Here is a 20,622-nt window from a genome sequence, read left to right on the forward strand (position 1 = left end):
CCAAGAATTGTCTAGGATCTTTCTGTCAGATAATATGTAACATCAAATGACTAAATATTTTCTTTACAAATGCTTATTTTATTTAATTATTATCTGAGTGTGAATTAAAATTTATATCTGTATGGAAGTAGAACATACAAGCTGAAGAGTCATGTGTAAGAAAATTTCATAAAAGAAGTGAGCAGGCATTATCTTGAATGACATGGAAACAAGCTCATCAACTGCCTAGAAGAGAGCAATTGGAGAAAAGTAGAGGAAAGTGTTAAAGGGAAATAAATAGATAGAGAGTATGCAATACAAACAAACAATGTTTGGAGTGTATGATGTGAGGTCTCTAATTTATGTCTGGAGGGACTAACTGGTTTTGGAGTTCCTGCAAAACCTATTGGGCCATGCTTTGGAGGAAATCAATGTGTTCATGCAAGGAGCACCTTTTTTCTATTATGAGAATGATGCTTTTTCACCGAAGGATATTTGGAAGTCAATATCCAAAAATTTATATAGTGTGGAACAAGAGTTTGCGGACTCAAAGTAATTTTCAGCTTTCAGAAGACCAAGAGGTTATGTACACAAGCTCCCAATAGAAGGGTGGTTTCAAGCATTACCTCTCCACCCCATGACTATTCAAGAAGAACTTCCTCAGACAAAGGAATATTGGCCTCCATGGGATCAAAGAAAAAAATTGAAGCATAGACTCTAGATGATGTGGTGGTGTCCTTCATGAAGAACTCTACACTATAATTGAAAATTCACAAGGGAAACTGCAAGATAGTCAAGAGAAATACAATCTTGAAAAGTGGGAAGAATGGATCTTGGTTTGGGTGGGGCCAAGTCAGGTGGCTCCTCTAGAGGTTGATGAGATAGAAATCACATTAAGATTTGAAAAAGATCACACTTGTGGAACTTCGTGTGCAACTGATCGATTGCGGTGTTTGGTAATGCATTCCAAATAGATACAGTTGCATACCATTTATCTGTCTTGATTAAAGAATTTTATCCTGATGACATTAAATTAAAGTTCTTTCTCTTCTATCAGGTATTGGTGGAGAAGAGGTTTCTTTGCATCGACCTGACCTGCCAATAGGTGGCAGGTCAGGTCGATGCAAAGCAACCTCTTCTCTACCAATACCAGATAGAAGAGAAAGTACTTTAATTTAATACCATCAAGATAAAAGGCTTTAATAAATATAGATAAATGGTATGCAACTGTATCTATTTGGAATGCATTACCCAAACACCGCAATCGATCACTCGCACACGAAGTTCCACGAGTGTGATCTTTTTCAAATCCTAATATGATTTATATCTTGCCAACCTCTAGAGGAGCCACCTAACTTGGCCCCACCCAAACCAAGATCCATTCTTCCCACTTTTCAAGATTGTATTTCTCTTCACTATCTTGCAGTTTCCCTCATGTATTTTCAATTATAGTGAGTTCTTCACGAAGGACACCACCACATCGTCTAGAGTCTATGCTTCAATTTTTTTCTTTGATCCCATGGAGGCCAATAGTCCTTTGTCTAAGGAAGTGCTTCTTGAATAGTCATGGGGGGAGAGGTAATGCTTGAAATTGCCCTTCTATTAGGAGATTGTGTACATAACCTCTTGGTCTTCTGAAAGCTGAAAATTACTTTGAGTCCACCAACTCTGGTTCCACACTATAGAAATTTTTGAATATTGACTTCCAAATATCCTTCAGTGCAAAAGCATCATTCTCATAATAGAAAAAAGGTGCTCCTTGCATGAACACATTGATTTCCTCCAAGCGTGGCCCAATAGGTTTCGCAGGAGCTCCAAAACTAGTTAGTCCCTCTGGACATAAATTAGAGACGTCACATCACACACTCTAGACATTGTTTGTTTGTATTGCATACTCTCTATCTATTTATCACCCTTAAACACTTTCCTTTGCTTTTCTCCAATTACTCTCTTCTAGGCAGCTGATGAGCTTGTTTCCATGTCATTCAAGATAATGTCTGCTTGCTTTCTTTTATGAAATTTGCTTGCACATGACTCTTCATCTTGTATGTTCTACTTCCGTATAGATATAAATTTTAATTCACACTCAGATAATAATTAAATAAAATAAGCATTTGTAATGAAATGATTTAGTCATTTGATATTAGATATTATCTGACAGAAAGATCCTAGACAATTCTTGGAGAAATGAAACATCATTGATAATCATTTTTTGCAAATAACACTAAATCAAATAAATTAAAAATGTTTCATGTAATTTTTAAAAGTATAACTCGTTCAATGCTTTCATGCACCGACGACAAAGTCGTCTGACCCACACCATTATCCATAATAGAACAAATCAATATAATAGGATATTATAAAGAATATATACAAAAATATGAAAGAACATTAAATTACCATTACAAACCCATCATTTCAAATGAAAGGTGAATCCATCATCATTTGGATGGTATAGTGTTTGGAAGAAGGGTATGTGAGAAACCCTACTTTTAAGGGTTTGTGAGAGGCTAAATAAGGGATTTTGCATCTAAGAAGGTTAAAACTTGTAAATAATTGCATTTCCTTAGTTTTGAATCATATACTTTCCAAAGCAACCTTTTGATAGTAGATTCTATGTACCATCCTAATCCAAAAAGCATTCATTTTGTCTACATCCGATAGTCATTGCTAAAATCAGTTTAAAGTGTATTCATTTAGGCACCTTTCATAAAATATTCTCAACTTACACATCATAAAAGGATCTTAAAATATTCATTGTTTACAATGATAAGAATTTGGTTGTTCCATACACCTTCCTTTACTATTTTAAAAATATCATCAACCAAAATATTGTGCAGCAGTAGTATGGAGTGCATTTCATCTATTTTATGCCTAAATATTTCATCATACCACTTTCTTTTCAAAGGTGACTGATCGATTGCCATGTTTGGGTAATGCATTCCAAATAGATACAGTTGCATACCATTTATCTATCTTGATTAAATAATTATATCCTGATGGCATTAAATTAAAGTTCTTTCTCTATTTTCTGGTGGTTTCTGGAGCAGAGGTTGCTTTGCATTGATCTGGGATACATTTAACTTGTGTTGTATTTGTGGAAATATGTATCCTAGGACGATGCAATGCAACCTCTGCTCCACCAATACCAGATAGAAGAGAAATTAGTTTAATTTAAAGCCATCAGGATAAAATGATTTCAAGACATATATTAGGTATAAAGGAAGCCTACCCTGTCATTTGAAGGGGTCTACCTACAATTCAAGTAATCTCTTAATTATAAAATCAATTCAATTCCAAGTGAACATGCAATCAAGAATTGTAGAAGAATTCAAGTTGGTGTAGATTCATTTGGAAGACCAAAGGACTCAATGAAGCCATTAAATACTTTTGAAGGTTTTAGGAGTGAAGAGCCAATCAATTACGATGTCTTAAGGTCCATTATGGCGAATGCAATAGTGGAGAAATTGCTTGCTAAGGAGAAGCAGTAGCAAATCCTCCTTAAGGAGGGGCACATTTTATGATTGACAGTGTTTAGACATTTCAAATGGAAGGTGAATCCATTATCATTTGGATGGTGTAGTGTTTGGAAGAAGAGTATATAAGAAACCCTACTTTTAAGGGTTTTTGAGAGGCTAAATAAGAGATTTTGTATCTAAGAAGGTTAAAACTTGTAAATAATTGCATTTCCTTAGTTTTGAATCATATACTTTCCAAAGCAACCTTTTGATAGTAGATTCTTTGTACCATCCTAATCCAAAAACCATTCATTTAGTCTACATCCGATAGTCATTGCTAAAATCAGTTTAAAGTGTATTCATTTAGGGACCTTTCATAACATATTCTCAACTTACACATCATAAAAGGATCTGAAAATATTCATTGTTTATAATGATAAGAATTCGGTTGTTCCATACACCTTCCTTTACTATTTTAAAAATATCATCGACCAAAATATTGTGCAGCAGTAGTATGGAGTGCATTTCATCTATTTTATGCCTAAATATTTCATCATACCACTTTCTTTTCAAAGGTGACTGATCGATTGCCGTGTTTGGGTAATGCATTCCAAATAGATATAGTTGCATACCATTTATCTGTCTTGATTAAATACTTTTATCCTAATGACATTAAATTAAAATTCTTTCTCTATTTTTTGGTGATCTTTGGAGCAGAGGTTGCTTTGCATTGACCTGGGATACATTTAACTTATGTTGTATCAACAGAAATATGTATCCTAGGATAATATAATGTAACCTCTTCTCTACCAATACCAGATAGAAGAGAAAGTACTTTAATTTAAAGCCATCAGGATAAAATGCTTTCAAGCCATATATTAGGTATAAAAGGAAGCCTGCCCTATCATTTGAAGGGGTTTACCTACAATTCAGGTGATCTCTTAATTATAAAATCAATTCAATTCCAAGTGAATAGGCAATCAAGCATTCATCAAGAATTCAAGGAGAAATCACTATTGAACTTACCCCTATCTCATATAACCCTATGTTGGCTAGGCCCCACAATAATTAGAAGATCCTAATTACTACTATCCTAAACCTTGCATTGACCATCACAATTTCACAGTGAGTTGAGTTAATTACTCCATTAGCAAGATTGGAAAAGAGTTTGGTATTGAGTTAGGTGTTGGTGGAAGGTTTAAGGAGGTACACTATCATCATAATTAATTTTAGAGAGTGTTGTGTGAAGAAGAATGGCCACAAAAGGAGTGACTATCCTAAGTGCTTGAGACTGTCACAAAAAGTGAGTGTTGCAGCAATGAATCTTCCTTTGACCTTTGTGTGTTTGGGAGGGTAAAGACCCATGGTGGTATATGTTGAGTGGTTGGGAGGGTAAAGACCTACATATCTGCTATCTACTTTGACATCCTAGGATGGTGTCCACCTACTCTAAAACCTTGTGGGCACTCCCTATCTAATACTAACATATACATAACATGTGCCTCTCATATAACCCTATGTTGGCTAGGCCTCACCATAATTAGAAGATCCTAATTACTAAAAACACTAGATTCTCCCCTAAAAGGTTGTTGAGTCATAGAAGGCCTAGCTTGATAGCCCTATAGTCTCTCATACCTAAAATATCCTTGTGTCAATGATGGTAAAATGTGACTACCCTATGGCCCCTACTATGTTCTAGACCTTTGTCCCTAATATTGATACTATTGGGTTTTTATTTGTAAATCATATAGTAAGCCTAAATTATCATTTGAAGGATGGAGAGGCCTATGGACACTTTAGTCCCTTCATCAAGGTTACAAACTTATCTCATGCCTCTTGTGTCCTCCCATGTACCTCCTTTTCCATAAGAGACTATTCCATAGCAACCCTAAAGTCATTTGGATTGGCCATGTGTAGGAAAACTGAAATTTTGGGCTTTCCACCCCTAATGAAATAATTGACAAGTAACTTGTCTTGAATGTAATCTACAAACTACAAGAACTCCAAAAACTAACTCTCATGTTGAGCCACTATGAAAACTTATTATGTAAATTGTGAAACTCATCTATACATCTGTTGGTATTTTGGTATGGTTTTGTCATTGATGTCAACACCTACTAACACTTATCAACTTTGGCACTTTGGAGAATCAGCAACATTCACCGGCAAGCAAATAACTCATGCACTGTCACCAGTATCTGGTACATCGACAGGATATAATGATCACCAACACTTGGAATGGCATGGAAAACTCTTGGTTATGTTGATGACATGGTTTGGACACCTTGTCTTGGAGATTTGATTATTGGTATATTCATATTTGCATATTTGTTGTTACTGGCAAATAGGTCCAGGTTATACACTGGCAGGTTTATCTTTTCCAGATCAGCATGGCATGCTATGGAGATGAATTATTATTGTTGTAAATGCATTAAGCTGACATGTTGAATCGGTTATTGCATCGGGCATTAATTTAATTGTAAATTGATTTTATTGTAATATCTCTTAGAGCTGACCTACTAAAATTGGTCCTTGGTTATGATATAAATGTAAGATCTTATTTGTAAGATTGAATGTGGAATGTGAAGAAGAATTGTGTGAAGGTATATGCGAGATTAAGCAGATCTATACATGCAAACATCATTTGAAGGTGAAGCAAGGTTTTTGTGAGAGCATATCAGAACTACACCGGTACTGAATCCAGCATATGAAGATGCTATTTTGAGTAGTACATCCTTATTGGATTTAACCATCCAATTGTAGTCAGTGTGACTCCTATTTTGTGATTGAGCAGTGAGCTCTAAGCGCTTGGCCTTTCTGCATGTGCAGACCCCATTTGTATACACTTACTATCTGCAGTAGTATCATCTGATTGTGGGTAAGGTTTCCCACTATGGTTTTTCCCCTTACAGGTTTTCCACGTACAAATATTGGTGATAAGTGTTGTGGATGACTTTGTCTTTTTGTTTCATACATTAATCTTTACCGATATTGCAATTATCTGATAAAACTATCCACCGGTATAAAAGACTAGTTCAATGGTATTAAGCAGTAAGTTGGTTAAGTTGTTTTGTTTTGAATTTATTTGACAACTGATTCACCCCACCCTCTCAGTTGTCTCCAAGACCTAACAGCATCTCTGTCAAAAATATTTTGAAATAGAACACACTTTGAAGCACTCCAAAATGGTATCTAGAGAGGGTTTCCAATGTAAGTTGGTGTATTTTATCCTCCTAGAACCACAAGGTGGAATCAAGTCCTCTAAAAAATTGCATTGAAAATTATGCCTTTAAGTTGCTCACATATAGATGCAACCACCCAAAGCATAAGTCCAAGCTAAGTAACCAAGATGTATCCTCAACCCCCTTTGTGGATCTTAAAAATGTAGATGATTGGAGATGAAGCAACTATCAAATATGATCCTTTGGCTCATGATATGTGCTTCCTATAGTCTATACCTCTGGTATTTATGCATGATGAGGCTAGGTAATGTGTATTGATCAATATTATGTCTCCTCTATGTGTATTTCCCAAATTCAAGGGGAACTCCTAATAAGCTCCCAAGATGCAAGTATATGCTCCTCTACTACAAGTGGATCCTCATGGCTTGTAAGATTTGAGGTCCATACTTGGGCTACTCATCTTGGTGAAAAATCTCAAAGTGATATGACCCTTCCTTCCATTTCCTACATCCTATTTTCTAACCCACACCTCATAACCTTTACCTCACTTCCTATCATTATTACCTTCCATCTACTTTTCATATCCCCTATCTTAACCTCCTCCACTTTCCTAAATCCTATCCTAAACCTTAACCTCATCCACACTTACTTTTACTTCACCTACCTAACCCCATTCCATCCTTCACATCCTTTTATCTCCCCCCATTCACTTTCCTACCTTCCAAACCCCTAACATATCCTAACTTACTCTTTCACCATTACATCCTTCATCACTTGATTCCCTATCTTATCCTAACCCACACCTCATAACCTTATACCTCTCAGCTTCCATTTTATATCACCTTCCTAACAGTACACTTATGCTCCCTTCCAAAACACTGACACAAAATAGCACTCGATCACTACACAGTGCTCTCGCGGTTCTGTAGCAGGGATTTTCTATCACAACCATATATACCAACATCCATAATTAGGATATATTTTACATAATGGCACTCGATCACACAGGTTTAGGTCATCCCTCTCCTTAATTAGGATATATTTTAAATATGGAAAGTAGTGTTAATATGTTTCAGGCTAACTATATTGTTCATTATTTAAAATGCAGTGTTTAATTAATACATGATTGTAGGATTGTTTAACGGTTTAGGTCTTGTAAGAAATTCTTCTTTTAAATCGACCATATCATATTACAGAAACCTCTCACCATCTTTGCTATTGGCAATTAATCTGATAAATCTATTATAAACTTTGAATAGAAATATTTGAATATGTATAACAATGAATTTGTTGATTATACCCTACCTTTTTTCTTCAACCGGATCTTGTAATGCCCAATTTAGAGTAAATCGGTATAGGGAACCTATGTCCACCTCCCTCCTTCGTGTTCATCGGGGGATGGCCCAACAATAACTTCTCGAATCGGCATGGGAGGAACCACTTCATTCTGCGGCTGGAGCATTTGTGGTATAAAGGTCCTACCAGGAACCAACCATTTGACTCAATTTGGTTTATTCCATCATAGTGTTGAAGCATCCATCCATAAGCGAGATGTGGGCAAGGAATGTAATGCATTATGACAAGAAGCTATCTCCTTCAGACATCCAAGTGGTGATTGCAATTAGGAGGTCGAGCCCTAATGTCGTGTGAATTAGATTTTTTATTTCTCCTCGGTCGATCGAGCGCATAAATGACTTGATTCGATCTCTTTGTCCCACAGTCATCCAATCAGCACATAAGTGACCTATCCCTTTTCATATGAGAAAGAGCACCTGACCTGATCTCTTTGTTTAGTTGAGCACATAGACATATCGATTGATTGCATCCCGATCGGGCCATAGTAGTATAGCTAGGATAGCTGGTATTTTGTAATGGTAGAGGCAGGACGAAGAGGCGAGATTTTGTAATGATAGAGGGAGGATGAAGAGGCGGGATTTATGAAATGACTTGGTCTTTTCTTTTTTTTTTTAAGTAATGCTCGCGGTTGTTGGAATTTTGATGAACGTGGGCACTTTTTCTAAAAAAACACAAATGTCATTACCAATTCCTTCTCTGTCGAAACCAAATGTTGCATTATTGTTGGAATTCCAATGAACTCGGGCATTTTTTCAAAAAAAAATCAAATTTGATCACAATATACCTTCTCCATTAGAAACCTCCGTTGAAATTTTAGGCCAAATGTATTAGTGTGGGGTTCTAGGTGCAAAAAATTATCTTCTGATTCCATTCTTTTCACAAAAGTTGTTGAGCTCACTGGATGTAAACTCACCGCCTTGATCTAAACTTAAATATTTTATCTTCTATCCTGATTTTGTCGCAACCATAGCTTTGAAAATTTTGAATTTCTCAAGAGCTTCTATTTTTTCTCTTAATAATGCAACCCACATCATGCTAGAATAATCATCAATAAGCAGCATAAAGTATTTATCACCTTGAAAAAATTTAGTCCTTGTCAGTCCATACAGATCAGTATGAATAAGATCAAGAATTTCATTAGATCTATCATGTATGCTTCTAAAATAGGTTCTAACTTGCTTACCCATTTGACATTCTCTACATACCAGATTATTAGGTTTAACAATCTTGGAAAAATCTCTAACAGCTTGTGTTGAACTGATCTTCACTATGCAATCAAAATTTACATGACGCATCCTCTTATGCCATAACCAACTTTCATCAATCTGAGCAATCAAGAAGGCCTTCTCACAAAAGTTCAAATGAAAGATATTTCCGCTAGTTTGAGTTTTGGATGCAATCTCCAATCCATATCTATTGATAATCTTGCATTTTCCATCTTTAAATTGCAAATGAAATCTTCTATCCACCATCTGACCTACACTCAAAAGGTTATGCTTCAATCCTTCAACATAATAAAAATTATTATTATTAGTCTTACCATCCAAGGAACTCCTACATGCCTTGTTGTCTCCAAATCTGACTAGTCCACCATCAAATTCTTGTAGAGTTAGGAATTTCCTCTTGTCACTAGCCATATGGTGTGATACAACCACTGTCTATAACCTATTCATCCTTCTCTTCAATTTTAGTAGCTAAAGCCTTCTCCTTAGTATGAGTTGTATCAATGATGATTTTCGGAGAATCATCCTTGATAGCAATAAAGACCCAATCTTTACTGGAGCTTCCATTACTGGATCCACTTATAGGTTCATCATCATCATCATCAGAATAGTAACATGATTTATCCTTATTCCTTCTAAATCTAGGTCTTCTCTGATATTCTGGATTAGGCTTATAATCTGTCAAAAATCTTTTATGATTCCTACAAGCTCTTTCAGGACATCTAGAAGAAAAATGACCAATCTTATTGCATGAAAAACATTTAAAAGGTACTTTTCTTTCATACTTACTTCCAATCGGTCCTTTAGGGATTCTTCTAGCAATTAGGGCTTCCAACTCTTCAAGTTCGTTGTCTTCTCTCTCAATATCTTCCAAATCTTTGGCATATAAATCTTTTTAATCTATCTTCTTCTTACCGGAGGCAGATGCTTTAAATGCAGTTTTTGTCTTAGTAGCACTCTGATCTCCAAGTTCCTCAAGCTCTAAAGTAGTCAATCTACCAAGTAATGTATCTTTAGTAACAGGGGCACTTGACATTGTCTGGAGTTCATTAATTGCAGTAGCCTTCATCTTGTAAGTCAGAGGCTAAACTCTTAGAATATTTGACACAACCTCATCCTCATTAACTGATCCACCACAACATTTGATTCTCATGACAATCTCATTCACTCTATCCATGAAAGAACCTATCTTCTCATCTTCTTCCATCTTCAAAGTTTTTTATCTCACCCAGAAACCTTTAAGTTCTGCAATCTTTACTTCTTGGTCACCTTCATAAAGAGTTTCAAGTTTAAGCCAGATCTGCTTTGCATTCTCCAACTCTATGAAATTCAATAGCTTCTCATTAGATAGGGCACTTAACAATGCTTATTTTTCTCTGACATTATTTTCAGCTCTCTTATGTTCATCAATAGGTGTCGGTGTTCCAGAATTAGGATCATGAGGTATATACCCTTTCTCCACTATCTCTCAAACTTCAGCTCCGAGACATCTCAAATGAATTTTCATTCACTCCTTCCATATTTTGTAATCTATACCATCAAATCTAGGACTCTCCTTCCAGTAGGGATTAAATGTAGAGCTTGATGATAATGTCATCGGATCTCCTGAAGCAGTTAATCTTTTTCAGAGAGGACCAGGTTCTGATGCCAATTGTTAGACAATTTTGATACTAGGAGTAAACTGAGAGTGGGGGTGAATCAATTTTCTCACAAGTATAACAATTAATGTAGATTATAAACTTTATACTAGAGCACAAAGAAACCACCACAAAGAAAGATAAATCATGAAAGCACAATACACACAACACCAATATTTTTACGTGGAAAACTCGGTAAAGGGAAAAACCACGGTGGGAAACCCTGCCCACAATCAAATAATACTTCTGCAATTGTATGTGAAATAATTACAATGGGGATTGCATTTCCAATCAGGCAAACCACCTAGAGCGCACTTCTCATCACAAAAGGAAGTCTCATTGACTTAGAAAAACATCAGACTACAATCCGAAAAGAATGAACTATGGAAGTAGCATCTCCTAATGCTTGATACAGTTCCAGTTAAGCACAAATGTCTTCCCTACAACACCAAATCCTTCACAACCTTTTGTTGAATTATATATCATTGTTTATACATAAATATTTCTCTGATAATGTAGACATAACCATCGACATCGAGATTACATGAATAAGTAACCTATAAATAGAGTTCATCAACCTTAATGATAAGGTCGGCTAAACCCTAAACCCATAAACCCATAATTACAAAAGTTACATCACATCATATCACCAGACCAATATTATAATTTACATTACATAGCATGGACCTAATTCAAATTCCCAAACAATTACAAAAAATAGCATCATCTCTAGGAGTTTTTAGAACTGCTTTCAACAACCAGTATGTGGATATTTTTAGAGAGGCATCTTTTGCTTCTCGCATTATGCCTCCTAAGCCTAATCGTCCTTTCACAAAGACAAATGAAAAGAGAGAAGTAAAAGACATGGTCATGGTTTCCAATAGATTCGAAGACATTTTTGACCCAAATTTCTGCGTTAAGCCAAAAACCTTTTGAGAATCTACTTATCAGAGATAGAAAAAGGGTTCAGGTAGGCCTTCTTTTCAGCTTTGGCACTTTGGTATTCCACAGTACATGGTTCCTTTGGTTCCTTATTGCCCTGATTTCATTAGCGAGTATGTCATAAATTTTACCCCATAACCTTTGGAAATTGAAGGAGAAAAACTAAAGGTGGTGATAAGTGTTGAATCCATCAGAGATATGTTGTGTATTCCCCATATTGACAACAATATAGTGGTTTTTAAGAAAAATAATTCAAAGGGTTATCGGAGGGATAGAGACACCGTTGTTAGATTTTGCAATGATTTATTGAATAGAATTCAAGAGAACACTGAGCTTCCTCAATTCCTGATAGCTTATGGTTCTTTCCATCAACAAGATGTAAAAGATGTTGCATCCATGCTAGCATACACTTTTGGTCTAGATAATGATCAAAATATTTACCTATTTCAAATGGGTTTCTTGTTCAAATTCTGCAAGCAGAGAGAAGTTTTCCTTTTTGAATTTGTAGATATGCTGGTGCATGAGATGGTAGAATAACTGGCGAATTTCAAAAGTCATTGTAGGTTCAAGTATGCCTCTTTTCTTTTCCATATGTTTCTGCACTAGAATCTTGAATTCTTTAAAGAAACCATGGAGCTTGTAATGTATGATAATAAAAATAAAAGGAATCTAGTAATAGTGTGGACTCACTTGCTGACTACCACATATGACGCTTATGCATTTTCAGATACCTTCTTGGCTCTGACAATGCAATATTTGAGTAAGAAAGATACAAATTCAATCACACGCTTTTAAGATTTACAAATCATCTAGATGACATCCAATTTTCTCCCATGTGATTGGTATCTGGGGTCAGATTTTTCAATTGTCAAGACTCATGGGTTCAATGAAGAACCCTTTCACCTCTCGCAATCCATCTCAGATCACACTTTGGCTATATAAATGTTCAGGAAACTGGTCATTATTGAACAATGTATAGGGTCAGGAAAGCATGGGGTTGGCAATTTTTAAGGATAACTCAATTGTTGGACCAATTATTGTTGTTAAATGATGTGAAGCTAAAGGTGTAATCACCTCAAATCTAGTTCAACTAGGCCTGGTGGTTATTACTGATAACTAGAGTTATGACCTAGACAAATGTCTATCGAAAAGGAAGAACCCAATAGTGCATGTCTCACATGACCCTATTTGGGATTCTTGGAGAAACCCGTAGAAAGATGACTCGATGGTATATGTGAACCTGCATGCCATCCTCAAGGAAGAAAGACTAGCCTAGTTTGCCTTCTACACTATGAAAGAAAAGTATGATCCTACAAAGAAGCTCACACTCCACTTATCCAGAAAGATGGGGGAAGAGAACTGGCCCAAAGATAAGAAACAAGCATTTTTGGAGATATAGACAAGAAATCAAAGAAGTTAAACTAGGATTGGGGAATCTTCACAGCAACAAAGAATTTAAGATTGAGTGGCGGAAGTATAATAGTAATGAAGATGATGATTATAATCCTTGATGCAGGATCATCCCCGGTTCACAACAATCTTGCATCAACAAAAAATATTTTCTTTCCTATTTTGTTTTATGTTTGTAGTTTCAGTTGTTCTTTCTATGTGTCTCAGTTTTGGCTCATCGGTTCCTATGGAGTTGGATTATACTTGAATACTTTATCATTTTTCTTTCTTTAAAACCACATCTCATTTGGGTCACTTTCTGGCAAGATGTCGCTACTGGTTTCCTTGATAGTTTCTTGTTACCGGTTGTTCCTTTGTTACCGGTTTCCTGATACCTATTCTTGTGATCTACTGGAAACCATTCCGAAGCTTGCGGAGCCTTGGATGTTGATCTCGATGTTCTTTTGTGTGTGTCCAACCTTCTATGTTTCATCCTTTGGATTTTCCAAAGGAATCTCTTGGTGGAGGCCGACCTTGTTCATTTTGCACGTTAGGTCTTGTTCTTCGGGTTTTGATCCTTTTTGGGCTGATAGGATCCTTTGGGTCGATATATATATTTGTAATCAAGATTTAGAATGTAATCAATTAGAGTATCAAGGAGTATCATATAGATAGACTGTGCCTAGAAGATAGATCTTTCAATTCAAGGTTGCGGTGTGACCTATTCTACTAGACCTGTGTGCCGGTATGTTGTAACCTAGTTGTTACCGGTTGGATGTAATTAACTTTCATGCAATAAAATTACCTTCTATGCATTGCCACCATCTTCTCTGTGTGATTTTGTTGTGTTTACTCTTGCTGACCAGTTTGGACTAATCTCTTCAAGGTCTCTCCTCATTAGCGACTGCACCAAGTGGTATTAGAGCCAAGTTTGTTCCAGAGGTTGTGTGTCCTGAATCTTGTTGTAGGGTGGTGGATTGCAGATCCGACCTAAAATTGCAAAGGACTAGCATGGATCAATGGCATGAAGAGGAACTAGAAATGGTGGAGTGCGTGAGAATGCAGACCCTGCTATAATGGAGATGTGAGAAATAGTAGCCCAGCAATAAGCCATGGAGACAAGCCAAAGAAGAGATTGACATGTTGACGATGTGAGTAAAGATGAAGGAGAAGAAGCCCCAATAGGAAAAGTGAACCTACCGGCAGCTGATCCAGAGGAAGAAAGGTTTTAAGGGTTTTGAGTAGGGAAAACACTAAACCTCATTTTACCACATTGGAATATGATGGGAAGTTAGATTTAGATGAATTGATGGATTGGATCTTAGAGATGGAGAAGTATTTTGACTTTGAAAACACTGCAAAAGAGAGGAAGGTGAAGTATGCCTGTACTCGATTGAAGGGTCATGCATCTCTTTGGTGGGAGCACTTGCAAGCTGATAGGCAAAGAAGAGGTAAAAAAAAGATTAAGATGTGGGATAGGATGATTGCTAAGTTAAAATCAAAGTTTGTCTCGGAAAATTATCAAGTAGATTTGTTCTGAAAGTTGCAGAATATAAGACAAAAGGAATTAGTGTGAAGGAGTACACTGAAGCATTTTACAAGTTGAACATCAGATCCTGACATGTTGATGATGAAATTGAAAAAATTGCAAGATATTTGAATGGATTGTAGATGTCTATACAAGATGAACCCAGTATGATCAAATTAGAGAGTATTGAAGAGGCTTACCAGTATGCAATAAAGGTTGAAGAGAAATTGAATAAAAGGCATGAGAAGAGATAGAGAGGTAGAGGTGGAAGCTTTGTCAGAGGAAGATTTCAAGGAGGAAGAGCATACACTAGAGGAAGAGGAACCAATACAGATCAGAACAAGGAAAAGGAAGTGAGCAAGGAAGGTAATTCCTACTAGAAGGATGATAGAAATTTCTATAGGAGGTGTAATGCCCACCAAAATACCCCAGAGAAATATAGCTAAAAACATACTAATTTTATTTTATTTTTTTAAACAATACAGCACATAACATCACTTAAGAAATGTAGCAAGCACACAACAACATTTAAGTGTTATGAACATAGAATAATTCACTCAAGCTATTCAAACAATTACGCAAGCGGAATACAATAAATCATTACTACTGCCTCCCTAGGGTATCTCAACAACATTACTTAATCTACCTACATAAGAAATAAGCATTTACTTTCTTCCAATTCAATACCTCATAATATTAATCATTATACACACATAGGTGCAACATAGAAATACCTAACACTCATGATATGCAACCTTCTTAATCTTTCATTTAACATGAGATTCTATCTTTCAATGCACCACTATTTCCTTTTTCACTTAGATTCATTTTATACACCAAGTCCAAATGTTCCTATTACCTTTAACCAACCTTCAACTATGGACATCACCATTCATATATCAGGATTAACTACATTGCATTAACATAATTTTAATTTACAATTAACTTTTACATAGTCATTTATAATTCTATGCTCCTAGCATACTTATTACTTCATCATGATTCTAAAAGAACATAATGCAATACTCACAAAGTCTCCTTAAACATTTAACCCATAGCTTGTTTAATACTCATAAAATCTCTTACACTATATCAATTAATCAACAATCATCTTATTACAAATCAGGTAACTACACAAATTCATCTCAACACAAACTATGATACAATATGCTAATTCCATAACCACTAATAGCATCCACCAAATGGAGATATAACCTTAAACCATAACACATGATACATTCTAACCCTTTTCTAAAAGATAAGAACTCATTTAATCATCTTCCCATACACTTACTAGTAATTTCCATTAATAAGATTAGCAATTCATTCACTAAGAAGATCCATACAATATTTCATAAGGAACCTTCAATTACACCCCAATCATTATAAGATTTGAATTCAATCATTAGATCACTGTCTACGAAGTATGATACTATAATTTCAAATTCCTTAATCACAACTCATAAACATGTCCTAAGATATCTTCCAACATTACTCAAACTCACACATCCTATCAAGACAAAACATTTCTTCTACTTAAATCATTAGTTAAAGACATCATTTCAAATCTAATACCATTATCATAATATTTACCTGATTTAGTTTTAACATGGTTCATCAAGAATACAAAATACATCATTTAGTTTCGAACAACAATAGTTATACACATCTCATGCATCCATTTCATTTAATATAAATGCATTACAATACCACTCAAGGTTGATCATTACAATCATCTACTAAATCAAAAGATATCGCTATAACAAGAACAACATAGTCATTTCTCATAAGCATGATTTCTTTTACAACCTTTACATAAGAATTTCATTACATAAATCACACCATCATTTACATTCTTGCTGCAATTATTATCCATGAACTATCTAAAGAAGCATCCTCATCCATGCAAGAATAATCCAAAGACAGGAACATCCCAATGGTTTAAAAGCACCAACCACCCGACCATGTGGAACCAAAGGAACCACCTCCCATTGTAGGAGATGACACAAGGTCCCAACACACACTCTACATCTAGGCTGACACTCAAAACCAAAGAGACTAACCAACAAGGACTCTCAAGCAAGAACTCACATAGAGCCACTAGAATAAACTCCCAGAGGCATAAAACTCACCAGGACATAAATGCATCCAATAAGCATAATCATAAATCATAAAGGGGGAACACATGTAGGAGTGGAGTGTCATCACATGCCATCCTCATAACATAATAACATAATAACACAAGGCACTAGCCTGATGGACATGTGGAGCCATCTCAACCTATGAGAGACCAAGGGGAATTAGCTTACCGTCTTCACGGCCTTCTCATGCTTATCCTAAAACATCCTCCCTAGGACATAAGTCATGAGGCTGAAAACTATTCATTATCTTGTTTAAGTGAGTTATAATTTTCCCATCCCAATAAATTCATTATCAATGTTATCACTTGTTTACAAATCATGGAAAACTCCAATGTGCCCTGGTGGTCTAGACATCATGCATCCTTACAAGGAACTTCATGCAAGCCTATCTCTCATGACCCCGGTCATCACAAGGAAGCCCACTCCTCCTAACATGGCCCAACAACACATCACAAGAGGCTCTACCAACATAAATACATTAAAATAATACTCAATGCAGCCAATAACTTCCACACATACTCTCACGAAATATGCAAGGCTACAACAACATCAATATAACAAAATGAGCCTCTTGGCTAGCAATAAACAAAGGCATATCAAGCCATCAAATCCTGCCATCAAATAGAAGATAACATCACTACAAGGCCTACTCACTTGCCGGTCCAAAATAGCATATATAGTCACCTCAATCATCCATGGCCTATTCACATGGAAGAGAGTCTATAATGTCCACAATGGTGCAAAGGAGAAAATATACATAAGACCATCCAAATACATCGAAACTGATAAAAGCCAAATCTGGAAAATATAGCAGCCCTCAAATAAAGCCTCTGGTAAAAAAATTAATCTGGAAAGTACCACACAATCAAGCAACTAGCAAATTAACCTACAGGAAAAAAATACTGGAAAAATTAGTCTAAGCCTTTAAACCAATTTAAATCCAACCACCAACAATCTTAATATTTATCTCATAAATTCATTCACCAAAGATGCCAACCCCCATGAATTCACAGGAAGGCCTATTTATCAAAAAAAAATAAAAAATAAAATAAAACAAAACCAAGCAAAACCATCCTCCAATCAAAATATTCCAAAAACATTATATTCCATACCTACCTTCCCAAAGTTCAAGAAAATAAAATATATTTTCTACCTACCATAAACTTTCAGCCAATCAAATCCAAGGGTAGGTAAAATAAATTAAACCATTGACCTGGGGTGAAAATAACTTTTAAATAAAAGAATACAAATTACCCCCCTTTTAATTACTTAATGGGTAAAATAATATTACCCAGTAAATAAAATTCACTTCAACATTAAATAAATAATAAACACTTGAAGGCCAATATTAAATCAAAACTCCATGCACGACATAGACTCAGAAAGACACAGAAGGCTTTTAGCAAACCCAAAAATACAAATGTTTCCCACAAACTATAGAATAAAAACTTACAACAAATTTATGCCTTCATATATTTCCTTCCTCACTATACAAATTTTAGATTCATTTCCCCAAGCTCACACATTCAATCTACAGACACGGAGCATACAGGAAAACTGTAAAATAAAATATAAAAGGTAGAATACATCTCCAACCTGCAACTCATGTTATGGAAGAAGTTGAAGAAGAGATTCCACCAGCCAAACCAAATCCAACCCAAGCTCCAGCCAAAATCCAAGAGAGAAGAAAACCCAAAACCAAGAAGAAAACATGCTGGAGAAAATTTTCCAGAGAGGAGCCAACCCCCAAAAACTTCACGGAAAAGAAAATAAAAAGACAAACATTAACCAAAAACACTAGCCTCAATCTCAGCCAATTAGATTAAATACATTATTCACTTAAATAAATTCCTTATAAGGGGAAATCCAAATACACAATGAGAAATCCATACTTCAAAACTCACACAAAAGAAGCTAGAGGGATTTGATCTCCAAACCTCCAACTCATGATGAAGAGACTTAACCAATACACCACAATACCTACTTGACCAACAAAAAGGAAAATAAAAATAACATAAGATATCAACAAATCAGCTAACATCAAGATAACCTGACAAGGTGAACATCTTAGACCTAGAGTATGTGAGGGGAACATGTGCCAACTCTGAACCACATGCCATTGGGATTTAAAGACACACTCAGAGCTATGGAGCCAGGTGGAGTCAATGTCTGGTACCTGCAAATCCTGCATCCACAAAGAAACGATACAACATATGCATATATATATTATAACAGGCAAGGGTTAGAGAATTGCAACGACACATCCCACTTGCAATGAGTGATGTGGAATTGTCTCTATCCCAAAGGAAGTCATACAACAATCAAACACACCATAAGATCAACTCATCATAGATAACCAGTAAATATGGTCAGTACATAAAATATCATCAAGTGCATGATTAGTATAGTGCATGATTATAGTAAGGCATGTAAAATTCATCAACACTTATTCTCATCGAATCACATGATCAATATAATCTTTCGATAATCAATCACATAATAAGTATATATATTGTCTAATAAATCATCTGATCAATAATGATAGTATCAACATCATATAAATCATCTGAAATAGTCTATGGCCAATAATTCCTATCATGCATGAATTAAAAGTCAACTCTAGTCAAAACAAGTCAAGTCAAGGGTGGACACTACATCCTCCCCTCCTTAGACTCGACTTACTCCTGGAAGTCGTAAGATTTAGGGTGAAAACTAGCACACATAAATCAAAAACTTCTTTTTAAAACAAACACATTATATTATTTTCTAACTCCAAGAAAGATATTGACAACTATATTTCCTCATGCTCCAATTAATCAAAATAAACATGTTACACAAGAAGTAAATGAAGCAGTAACTGCTATTAATTATGATATGTACACTAAATCGTTAAAATACTTACAAGGGAGCTTCATTTTAACCACACTTGCAATACAAAACTGTACTTTCAATCACTAATTCAAGCATCAATAAGAAGAAATCACCACATTTTGCACCAATATTCATAATAATACTCCCTCAACATCTAGTTGCATGCAAATAGAGAGAGAGAGAGATACATTTATACAATATCTTACACATATGCACTTATTATATTATTGAACAAATCATGTCATAAGCCTAAATGAGGAAAAATTTCCAAAAAATAAGCTTCCTCAAGTTAAATATGTTCTAGACATCACATGATAATCAAGCATATATAACCTATTTATTTTAAACAACAAATTTCATGGCATTCAAATATCCTAATATCCACCATGCTTAATTTGTGCTATACTTTATACAAACATTAGATGCAATCCTTATCCAATCAAATCATTCAAAGGGCATTCTTAATCCATTATGTGTACAAAAAGATTTTGAAGGCAAGAAATCAACAACTGCTTTTATTTAACTATTCCATAAATTTCAACTTCACAATTCCAAGGCACTTCTATCTACCATAAACTTTAGAAAGTTACCAATAAATTTCATCTTATTAACACTTTTCATTTACTCAGCTAATAACAACATTATCTAATTGTTTTCTTAGTCTATTACACTTTTCCATGATGTCCTCCCTTGCACACACTATCAGCGGTCCATAATGAACATGATAGAGACAACACTGGCTCAAGATTTGGGCCCACAATACATCGACACTTAAAATGACCACCATAGACAACAAAAGAGGAGGTCAAAGGAAATATCCTCAAATCAATTCATTAAATTTAAAGAGAAGAAAGGTTGCCAGTGAAATCAATCAAGAAATTTAAGTGACAAGTGCCACCACAAGAGAAAAATAAAA

This window comes from Cryptomeria japonica, chromosome 3, assembly GCF_030272615.1.
Source record: "Cryptomeria japonica chromosome 3, Sugi_1.0, whole genome shotgun sequence".
Classification (NCBI taxonomy): Eukaryota; Viridiplantae; Streptophyta; class Pinopsida; order Cupressales; family Cupressaceae; genus Cryptomeria; species Cryptomeria japonica.